The sequence below is a fragment of the Aquila chrysaetos genome, chromosome 2 (genome assembly GCF_900496995.4).
Source record: "Aquila chrysaetos chrysaetos chromosome 2, bAquChr1.4, whole genome shotgun sequence".
Classification (NCBI taxonomy): Eukaryota; Metazoa; Chordata; class Aves; order Accipitriformes; family Accipitridae; genus Aquila; species Aquila chrysaetos.
In genome coordinates this window covers 4,552,851-4,564,647 of record NC_044005.1, presented here as the reverse complement: position 1 = coordinate 4,564,647, position 11,797 = coordinate 4,552,851, and positions in this window count along the sequence as shown.

The following is an 11,797-nucleotide window of genomic DNA, read 5'->3' as shown; positions in this document are numbered from 1 at the left end:
CCCATCTTTCTTGTAGGAGCCCTTTAGGTACTGGAAGGCTGCTATAAAGTTTACCCAGAGCCTTCTCTTCTCCAGGCTGAACTACCCCAGCTCTCTCAGCCTGTCGTCATAGCAGAGGTGTTCCATCCCTCTGATCATTTTCGTGGCCCTCCTCTGGACCTGCTCCAACAGGTGCATGTCTGGTGCTGGAAAGCACCAAGTGAATATGGAGTGCTCCCCATCTCCTGCAGCGCCAGCCTTTTATTTCCATTTCTCTCTGGTGGTCTTATATCTGCTGTGGTGTGTTTAGTGCAGATGGGGTGGGAGGGAAAAGGTGAAGGGAAGGGATGGGCCCTTCCTGAAAACTGGGCCTGTGGTATCCAGAATCTACATCCACACAGCCTGTGGCTAAGACATGGAGACAGATGTGAGCCTTCACTCACAGTGCACGAGAGCAGGAATGTGCTTGAGTTTAGTGGGTTGGAGTGCACTTTGGTGGCCCTTTTTGGTTTTAGCACAGTTTTTATGTGTGGCTGTGGCCTTCATGGGTGCAGGGCAGTTTTCAAGGGGCTCCCAGGTGCCCTGCAGACTTTTTAGGTGGTCAATTCTGGGTGCAGAGAAAATGGGACTTTCTAGGAACAGAAAATGAACAATGCTTGCTCTTTAAAACCATGAACTTAATGTCAAATATTCTGGCAGCCGTAAAACATCTAGCTCTTGGGACTGTCCAGACCTCACAGATGTGCCCTTAGCATTGCTGCTTAGGTAGCTGACTCACAACTCCATGCAGAAGGAAAGCTGAAGGTAGCAGTAGTGTCCACTTTTGTGAGATCGCATGGAAAATTCAGAATTAGAGCAATTAGATGTGTCCACATCCTGCTCTTGTCATGGGCCTTTTTTCTAATGTTCTGTGCAAATAGGTTTTAGGGATATTACATGGAGTTTTTATCTTAGTCTAACTAACATCAAAGATGTTAGTTAGAAAAAAAGAAAAAAAAAAGATTCTCGCTACCTGATTTTTAAGACCTAGGCTGTTGCCCATGCTTATGGCATTTTAGTAGACCTCTTTTTTGCAGCATTTCTGGTTCATCATGCCAGTAACTCTGGCCATTAACTAATAGGAAGAACTGCATAAATTTGTAGTGTGGAATTCTGTTTTTAAAAATTGTATTGAGGCATTTCTACAGTCTGTGTTTAGACATGTGTAGAACTACGTTGTGAAGGAGCCAGGCACAAACAGTGATTTTTGGCGTAAATCTAGAGGATAACGTCATGGAGACTTTCAAAGATATTGTTTGAAGTCAAAAGTATGGCTGTGTACAAATTCCTTAAGTGGTTTGAGTTTGGTGGGATTCCCAGTAGGGCCAGTGCAAGATCTCCAGGTGTGGAGATTTTAGATTTTAGTTCTACATTAGAAACATTAGTTCCACAGCTGGAGGTTTTAATGAAACCTGCCTGAGAAGGATTGTAGAAGCAAATTGCTTGGTACCACAGGATTTAGGGTAGGTTCAGGGAATGAAGAAACAGATGATGAGAGGATCAAGGAGAAAACCAGTTTATTAAAACCCAGAATATGATAGCAGATGTACAAAAATTACATTACTGAGCATAATGGAGAATTAAAACAATGCAGATGTTGCCGACTAAGATGAGAAATGGAAGGAAATACGGCCTAAGAATTGAGGCAACATGAGGACATCCAGCCACTGTAGCTGCAAACATCGTTTTATTAACTCCTACAGTCACTGCTTGAAGGAACAGGTGTGTTGTTTGCTTCTGTTCACCATCTTGTTAGCTTTGGTCCCTTTAGAGATTATGTGCAACACTCATACTGTCTGATATAGATGTGAAATTTGCCATATTTTTTTCCCCCATGATTGATTTTACCTATTCATGTGAAAGGTATTGCAGATTTTAACTCTGAGGATTATATCTTTATGGAAGCAGTGACATAAGACTGATAAATACAAAAAAATAGCAACAATGATAACGCTCCTCGTTGTTCTTTGAAAAGATCAAAGGAATTCTCTGGAGTTTGGGTGCCTTCACGTAGTAGAAATAATTTTATCACATGGAATCTAAAATGGTAATAACAGCTGGTAATGCCAAGGGATCTGCAAAATGTGAGGCTAGAGCTTGGGTCTGTTGTGGCAGAAATGAATAGGTATAGTATATAAGTGTGAAATCTGAAGTAAATGTAGGAAAAAGGTTGGAAAAAAAACCCAAACCAAACCTGAGGAGGTCCTGTGAGATTCCTTCTTACCCCACGCATCTTGCAGCATTAAATGACAAATACTATGTTTATTAGCTGACTACCTGCTATGGTTGTCTGCTTATTTCTTAAATTGAGCTGTTGCCAAGCACATCGAATTGTAATGTGCTAAAGCTTCTAGATCAGCTTGGTTGTGATGTATTTTATAGGAAAGACTAACAGGAGCTGGTCTGCAAGAAATTGTCCTTTTGGCATATAAAAAGGAACACATCAACATCAAGGCTTTACCTTCTGGAAATTTTTGTCAGTTTATAGATTGAAGGTCTGTGCAAAGTGAAGAAAAATAGTCATGAGCATGGGCTGAAATACATAGTTTGGAAGATTTATTTCATCGGTGAGAGAGGGTGATGAAGAAGGTATGATTTAACCAGAATTTTAATTGGGCTTTTAGATAAATGGTTGGGCCAGGAACTGCTGTCTACAAATACCTAATGGGAGGGTGTAAAAAAGACAGAGCCAGACTCTTCTTAGAGATGCGTAGCAGAAAAAGAAGAGACAATGGACAAAAGTGAGAATATGGGAAGTCTCTACTTCATGTAAGAATTGCTTACAGCGAGTGTTGACAACAACAATCAATAAAAATATGGGTGGTAAGTTTGTGCTTACGTGGTAGCTGCTTGGCGTTAATGGTTTTTTGGTTGGCTTTTTTTGTTGTTGTTGAGAGAGAGAGATAATAACGCTTATGTTACATGACATAAGACACTTATGCCTTTAATGCAATAATAAATACCCTCCCAGAGACACTAAAAATAATTTACAGTGAGGGGGGGTCAAACAGCAAGATTTTCCAAGCAGCCCGATGTCCCAGGCTTTAAATACATCTATGTAGAATGGGTTTGTGGTCTGGCAGCAAAATCTGTATACAAAATTTGTAGTGTAAGAAAATGGTGTATGAAAACCCAGACAGGTCTAGTGGGTTAGCTAAGAATTTTCTCATGGACCCGATTGTGACTCCTGTGAAAGCAATCCTGTACAAACCTATCTGGGTTCCAGGTCATTTTTATTTCTCATTTCTCAGCAAACAGTCAAGCTCCTGAGAGCCCAGCTGGCTTTCGAATGTTACTCTGGTTACACCTGGCTCTTGTGTCTGTGTGCACCAAACCAAAGACAAAGGGAAGATCTTTATACCATGAGATCATAGCTTGCTGTACTGGTAAAGTGTTAAAATTCTGATTGCCAGACAAATACAGTTAAGCCTAACCTGGTTTTGCTGTCCTTGGGTCAGGGGAAGAGCCCTCATCCCTGGGGACTGTGGAGTGGTTCATGTATGTAGTATCTTCTATCTGCTATTCTGCACTCAGGTTTCCTGGACAAAATAAATAATTTATTTACTTCAGGTAAAAGCCTGGGAGCAAACTAGTGTGTACGCAGTGGAGATACCCAGGGACTAGTGTGAAAGAAGGAGTGAAGGAACTTGATGGTATGTAGTCTCAGCACGTATCTTGTTCAAACATAAACCTTTAACAAACAAGCTGTGTTCTTTTCCTGCAAGGAGCCAAAATGAGATCTGAAATGTCAAAACCATCAAAATAATTTTAAGGTCATTGGTAACTGATTATTCCAAACAACCATATGTAATGCCAAAGACTTGTTAGTCACCTCTCATTTCATATCTCAGTTTCTGGAAGTTGCGTTTTAGTAAGACTAATTAATATATGTAGTGTTCCAAGAGATACACTGTAATGTCTTTGGGAGCACTCCACTGGTGATATCACCAGAAGATCCCACAGGGCATCATGTCAATTTTTGAGATTGTTGGTTTTGGAGGGAAAAAATAATAGGTGGAACAGAGTTTCAACATTTTCAAGCATCTTCTCTTCCCCCCCCCTTCACTTTAAATTGTATGTTTGTGGAAAACTGAACCACTACATTATAAGCTTTACATTGCACCTCACAATGAGGATATGAATGGAAAATTCTTGTTACGTGAGATGAAATTGTGTAATGTTTGGAGAAACAGTTCTAACTTGAGACACAAAAGAAAACTTTAGAATTGCAAGCACAATTTTGGGAGATTCTGTGTATTTTCCACATCATTACTTAGATCTTCAGCTACGCTTGAGTTTGTTTTGTTAGGGCTTTTTTCTAGAACTGTGCCAATAAAACACTGACAGAAATATTTGTGAATGGTGATTGTCTGCTCCAAGCCAAAGTGTTTGCTGAAGGCAGATTCTTTGCAAGGTGTGTTATTTCAGAACAACAAGGAACTGCTCTCGTACTCCAAATTTTTTGAGGGAACTCTTTTGTTCATGTGCATGTGGGTTTTCATTGCTTTTCATCACAATCCAAATACATTTGTGGCAGACAGCTGCCTGGAAACATAAAGCTCATGGATTGGCTGTCTTTTCTGTCAATAAGGCTTCAGAACTGTAATTTCTCTGTAGCTCTGAACAAAACCACCCTGCCTACTGAGAACAGCTGTTGACTTGCAGAGTGACTTACTTGTGAATATAGTCTTATATGCTGCTGCTTCTGCCATAGAACTGGATTTATGGACTGTTTTGCCAGGATAGTACCATGGAGTTAAGAGTTGAAAGAAAGACAGAGGGGCTTAAGCTCTGTCTAGCCCTATAAATCCATTTGTTTGTTGAATTAAAACCAGAACTGAGATTTGGCCCTAAAGCTGGTGATGAAAACCAGTGTTGTAGGTAAATAAAATAGTATTCTGTGCAGTATTATAATGGTTACTGGCAATTGTTAGTGGAGATGAACTTCTACATTTCTAGGCAGGGTGCAGCCCTGCTTTTATTAAGACTAATGACATAAGTGTCACTGGGATCGGGATATTATGACTTGCAGTCTTCAACAAATTCCTGTTTATTCTGGATGGAAATGTGAAGCCTTTAATAGCTACAAAGAAGGTCTAGTGCTATTTGGAGTTAAGAATTGTGCCATCCTGTGCAGTTGACATGAGATGGTCCATGTTTCTTGTCTGCCCTTCTTTCATCACAGTTTTCTCATTTTTATATATATATATATTTATTATTTTTTCTGTTTGTGTTAAATACACAGAAGTTATACCTAATGTGGTAAAGAAAGTCTCTGTAATGGTACTTTTTGTTTTGTTTGTTTCTGTGACTTGTTCTTTCTACAGTGGTCTGTTCATGACCTTGAAGAATCTATTTTAATGGAAATGATTATTTAAAAGCAAGATTTTCCCTACTGTGTGATTCCTTTTGTATTTCAGAAATTACTCCATTAAATGGAGTAAAAATAAAAAATCTTTTTAACTTAGTTTTTAGCACAGTGTGGTTTGATTATAACTTGTCTATATGAGCCCTGCCAGAATATAAGTAATAATCACAGTTCATGGCAACAATACAGCAGATGAGACTACAACAGTTGTGTCTTACTGCTCCAAAGCAGGTCATTTGAGGATATCTATATTGCACTGTGTATGCAGCAGCATACTTGCATGTGCAGTTACTTGATTTACAAAGGATAAAGTCATATTTGCAACAAATACGATGTTGCCTGTGGAGATGAGCATCAAAAGTCAGTCATTGGCTTGACATACGATATGAGTAATTTTTATTCCAAGTTATATGTGGCCATATAGAACTTGTTCTTTTCCTCATGGGACCTACTTGTTCTTTATTATCATATCCTTTAATGTCTAACAATAATCACTGTAAAACTTTTGAAGGGTGGACATCCTGTTTACAAGCAAAATGATTTGGATTCTTATCAAAATTTTTTTTCTGTATTTGTGGTTTTCGATGAATGTGAACTTTCAAAGCAACGATCAAAACAGGGCATGGCAGTGACAGTAGGAAAGAAGGGAAGTGTGAAAGAGCAAAAAGAACTTGGAAGGCCAAGTCTTCAACTGATAAGGTTGCCACATTTGGTGGCTGTCCTGGTTTACACTAACTGGAGATCATACTCTCCCTCGGAAACATTATTTCTATTTCCTTTTTTCAGCTTCGTAGGTAATTTGTTCCTATTTAATATCGATCCATCTAATATAAAATTGGACTTTTAAAATGTATACTTCCTTTATGGTAACAAAGACGAAATGGAAAATATTGTATGTAGATGAATTTGTTCTTTTTCATTGCACTTACCAAGTTGCTCATAGGAAGGCTAAAGTGGGGCTAGGGCTTTTGTGTGTTTCTGGCTTGCTCTTCCAGACATTGTCTTTTCAATAATATTAAATATTTGGTCTATGACAGCACAGGTTTTAGCAGTAGAGATGATATCAAGTCCCAAACAGACAGCTGCATTATTACTTCAGTCATTGTGAAAACAGCAGGAGGTGAAGTTTTGAGTGAGTGCCTGTGAAATAATTTCATGAACCATAATGAAGGTAAAGGAACTAAACCAAATATTTAATAAATGGACATATGTTTAAATTATGTTTAAAGCTTGATAGTCCAGGAAAGTTTTTGAAGGTTCTGGCATAGTGAATCTTTTTTTTTTTTTTTTCCCCTTTACATGCTAGTCAATGGAAATATTATCAGAGCACAGGACTGAATAAATTTACATGTTTTCTGTCTCAATTTTTCCTGTTTTTCAGAGAGTTGTAGTGAAAATTAGCTACAATCTCATCAATTGGGGTGACTTATGAGATGCTTAAACATTCATAGTCCAGATTTTTCAGCCCAAGGAATGGTTCTAAGCTATCAAAATGTAACTTGGAGTAGAAAAGTGCGATATTAACAATAGTTACTTCCTGCAAACCGTAAAACCTGATTTCAAGGTACTCACTCTGGGAGGGCAGAGGAATGAAGGGGGGATGTGGTTGAAGTCAGTGCCAGGGATTAGTATCTGTATCTTCAAGTGACTAAAACATATTGCTGTCACTTGCTGTTTGTGTGTGTGGATATGCGTAGTGACTGTAAGAAACAGGGGTTAAAGCATTGGATGTAAAGTCAGAGGATTCTTTCTTTTCTTAGTTCTGTAGTCATTCATCTTAGCCTGTTCCCTTAAACTGTATGTTGCAAAGAAGGGTTTGCCCTGAGAATGTTAGTGGATAGAAGTTACTGGACCGGGTCCAAAAATAATAATGCAATTTTTTGAAAAATAAAGTAGAAAGGAATTTTATTTTGAAGACTTTGAAACGCATCTGTTTTTTTCCATTCACTCATCTTAAGTTGTTAGTGAAAAAAATAGTCAGAAGTGTTCCCTGAATAGTTTGGGAAATTTCTTCAGTTAATTAAAAATTGGAGTTTGATCAAAAAGAAGTTAGGTTGCCCAGCTGGCCCAGTAAGATGTATCAGAAGTAGGAAGTCCTTTTTGGCTCCTAAATCTTACTTTTATATTTGGGAATCTAGGAGCAATAGGGTTATCAAATTATCTCATTAAACCTCCTGTATAACACAAGCTAATGAATTTCACTGACCCACCTCCATAGTATTGTTAAAGATTGTAAATAGGCAAAAAGATGGCAGTGATCAGGAGCTGAAGTTGGGTGGTGATGGCAGAGAGATCAAAGTGCCATACAAGCCAGAAGCTTGTGCAATGGAAGGAAAATGACTGGATGAATTATACCTACACACTGCCAGCAGGTATGTCATTTGTTTTGCTGGGTGTCTACTCATTTCACTTCAGAGGGAATCATCCTGGCTCAAAATGTGGTGATTGCAATATCCGTAAGCAAACCGCATCACCCAAGCACTTCGTCCAGCCTGTCTGAAGTTCCATCTCCAGCTGTGTCCAATGCTTTACGAAAGCATTGATATTAGCTCAATAGTAAACTTCTGGGGAGACAGGTTTTGCAATCTTCTAGTTACATATTTTTTTTTAAACCCAAATCCTATACACAGTAATTCGCGATTCACTTGGAATGTATTTATCCTTCCTCTCAGCATGAAGCTGGGTTTCAGTGCAACTCACTTTTTTTTAACTAGGCTTAGGTTTGATTAGCCGTTAGATAGAAAAGACTGCAGGAAAACTCAGCAAAATTTACCTGGAAGTGTCATCTTCCAGGTCTCATGGTGCAGGCTTCATGGAGTCTATGTAGTAAGGAAACATCTGAAGAACAAGAACAACAAAAGAAAAAAGACGGATTACTTAAGCAGCAGAGAACACTATTGGAAGTTAATAGACATCGATCAAAGGTGCTGTCGTATTTAGATTAAAGGAATAAAAAAACCAAGTTAAATGTAGGTGATAGTGACACAGCTAAAAAGATTTTGAGGATCTAACTCCCTGGAGATACAAAACTACTAATATGCTTTTTCCAGTCATATTGGAAGCAGAACTTGCCAGGGAATTTTTATGGCCTATTGACAGTGGTGTAAGAGGAATCCTTAATGAAGATAAGGTTGCAGTTGAAGACTAAATGAATTATTTGAATCAATGTTCTTCACAGAGTAGTTTAGGGATCTTCCAAGACTACAGTCTTTCTTTACTCAAGATGTCTCTGAGGAACTGCCTCAAATTGTAGTGTCAGTAGAAGAGTTTTTTTTTTAAAAAAAGAAAACCACCAACACAATGAAAATGAAGAATAAATGGCTAGCAGCAGCAGGTGTTCGTTCACTCAAGAATTTCAAAGGCATCGGATAATGAGGTCACCAAACTGCTCTGGTATGCTGCTCCTTTCTCTCTTGAAATGGAATTGAGATCACTGGGATGGCAGGTGACAAACACTAAGCCTGCTTTTAGAAGAGTACTAACAAGGATCCAAGAGACTTATGTGGGCCTGACTGCCATATTAAATTGGTAGAAGCTGTAATAAAAATAGAAATAATAGGCACTTGGGTAAGTAAGCTATAATGACAAAGAGTAAACACTGCTTTTATAGAAGGAAATCAGGCCTCAAAGATCTGTTAATAGTTTTTTGAAAGAATCAAGAAATTGCATTATTTTGGTGCAGTTCTGTTGGTTACAAGAATGATTTTGACCTAGTCCCATTGTTGGCTTAATGTGTCTTCTCATTCCACCATATGATTTTGGATTTATGGGCTTATTGTTTGTAAGCAAGTTTAGAGCACTTAAGGTAAAGACGCTTTGCGATATATGATAATACTTATTTAAGGATGTTATCCTATTGAGCAATCCATATCGTTTCATACGAGTCTGGAACGCGCTGAATACCAGCTTGGGGAAAAACAAGGCCTATGTGCAGCAAAGGGCAAGCGTACCATGCAAATGATCCTACATCAACTTCCCTGCACTCGAGGGAGCTGCGTACCAATTTCAGAGAGAGGAGAGGATGTGTAAATAATCTTCCTCCCGTCCTTAGCAGCATCTTGCCGTGGAGTTATTGCTCTGCAGTCACTGAGTTCACTAAGCGGTATGCTTGTGAGGGAGGGAACAATTCCCAGGCTGCGAAGCCACCAAGGTTTGCAAAGCATCTCTGGGCCAGCAGCTTCACATCTCGGTTATATAAAGACTTCATACAGGTAAGGATGATGCTCCCTAGTTTTACTTTCTCCTAAGCAGTAGAGGGCGATCTTGTCTTAAAAATTTAGACTTTACACGTATCAATGCCTTGCCTTTACAAATTGTTGCCGAAAGAATGAAGGTTTTTATCTCTAGAAACATATAGGATCAGATGTCTGTATTATTCTCTGTAAATGTTATCTTTGTTAAAGATACTTGCAGTATCTATCAGCTTTTATGCCACACAGCAACATTTCTCTATATTAAGTGAGAATTACTGAAGTAAAACCATTATAATACTAATGGAGCAAATAATAGAATCGACTGTGCAAGAACACCGTAAAAGTCTGCTGTAATTGAGTAATACCCAAGAAGTATTCTGGAATTAACATTTTTCTTCATCTTAGGATAAAAAAAATTGAAACATTTTGATTCATGAAATGTAGATAAAGCTGATAATTATTATTTGATTTAGTGTATGACATGAAAATCAGGGAAACAACATTCTAAATGTATTTTGTAAAAGTTTCTGTATGGAAAGTGTCTGCCCTTTATCTGTATACATGTAGATGGCTGACTGCAAATCGAGGTGCTAAGCCAGCCTCTAGTATTCAGGTGGGTATTTCTGTTTACACAGGCTATTCTTATGAGTATGCACAGTCTGCATGAGTAACAGCTAAGAGATTAATGCTTAAGTTACTCAGACAAAAAAAAAAAAAATGAAGCATGTGACTGGGTAGAGAGTTGTTCTTCTGAATATTTTTTTGCTGGTAGAGGTTTTATACTGTGTTTTTTAACACATTTAATTTGTGTATAACATTTTGTATTCCTAACATGTCACCTGGAGACCAGTATGTTAAGCATTTGGCCACTATGAAGGAGCATGACTGAACTATTGTAGATGGCCTGTCTTGATAAACTTCTTTATCAATTAATCTGTTGCAAATGCCCTTAGTCTTCCAACTGGGTTTTCCTCTCACAGCCCTGCAATAGTTCCCTATGGCTCCAGGATGGAACAATCCTGGGCAGTAAAGAGATTGAGATAATGACAGTCCATGGTGACAGCAGGGCTGGCAGAGCCAGCCTGGGGGAAGACAGACACATACTTGCCAATAGAAATACCTCCATCCTTTGGGAATTGTAGCTTGGGAATCAAAGCTGACCTCATAGACAAGAATGATGGAGAACAAGCTTTTGATTTATGACTAGATGAAGCTCAAAGTCTGCCCTTCTGATCCTTCTTTACAACACACCTTTTGTATTTTATATGAGCTCTTTCACTTTATTCTCAGAATGTTATCTCTTGGGGTATCGTTTTTAAGTCTTTCAGTGTCGTAAGAGTTCACTCATCTCCTTCATAGCAGTTTTTTTTAAATGAAGCTAAAATCCCTTTTTAGTATCACAAATAAACTGTCATTTATATTTAACATGACTGATCAGCTGCTTTTCTTTTTTTTTCCTTTTTTTTTTTTTTTTTTTTTCCCCTGGGTTCTTCTGAAAGCTAAAACCATATTTGCTTTCTAGACTGCATCCTCATCTAGGAAATCTCATTTGCATTCACTGGTGCCTTGGTTGCCTCAAGTACTTATTTGCACTTGTATATGAAAAAATCGCACTTTTAATACTGAAATTTATGGATCAGGTCCTTAGTAAGGTGCTGACCTCTGCTGAGTTCATCTATGAAGCTATGCTGCTTTTCACCACCAATCTCTAATGAAGGCATCCACTATAATGATTGAAACAATATGTCCCTCTGCTAGGAAGTCTGCTATCTGCTACCTGGTCACTTTGCCTTATAGGTCTTAAGCAAAATTGTGAGCTCTCTGAAAGTGTTAAAAATACGAATCAGGGTCTAAATCTTCTTATCTTGTTCTTGTCCAAGTTATCCATTGTTCATATTTTCCTAATCTTTGCTGTGTCCTCTGTGACAAGCCATAGAAAGGGCATAAAAAGCGTTTACAGTGGTGTCATTTATAAATGGGAAGGACTATGACAGCATAAGATCAAGCGCAGCTTTCTGAAAAGGAATGTTTCTGTGCATCAGCTCTGTGGTATCTGTGTTTAGGGTGTTTGTATTTCCATATATCTGTCAGTCTGTCTGTCATCTGCCTGCCTGTCTTCCTGACTTATATGACTGTTGATAAATACGCTCCATTGGTGATTAAAAGGAAGTGACCTCATAAGTTTGTCTTTTCAACCACAAAGGTTTGGTTGTAACGT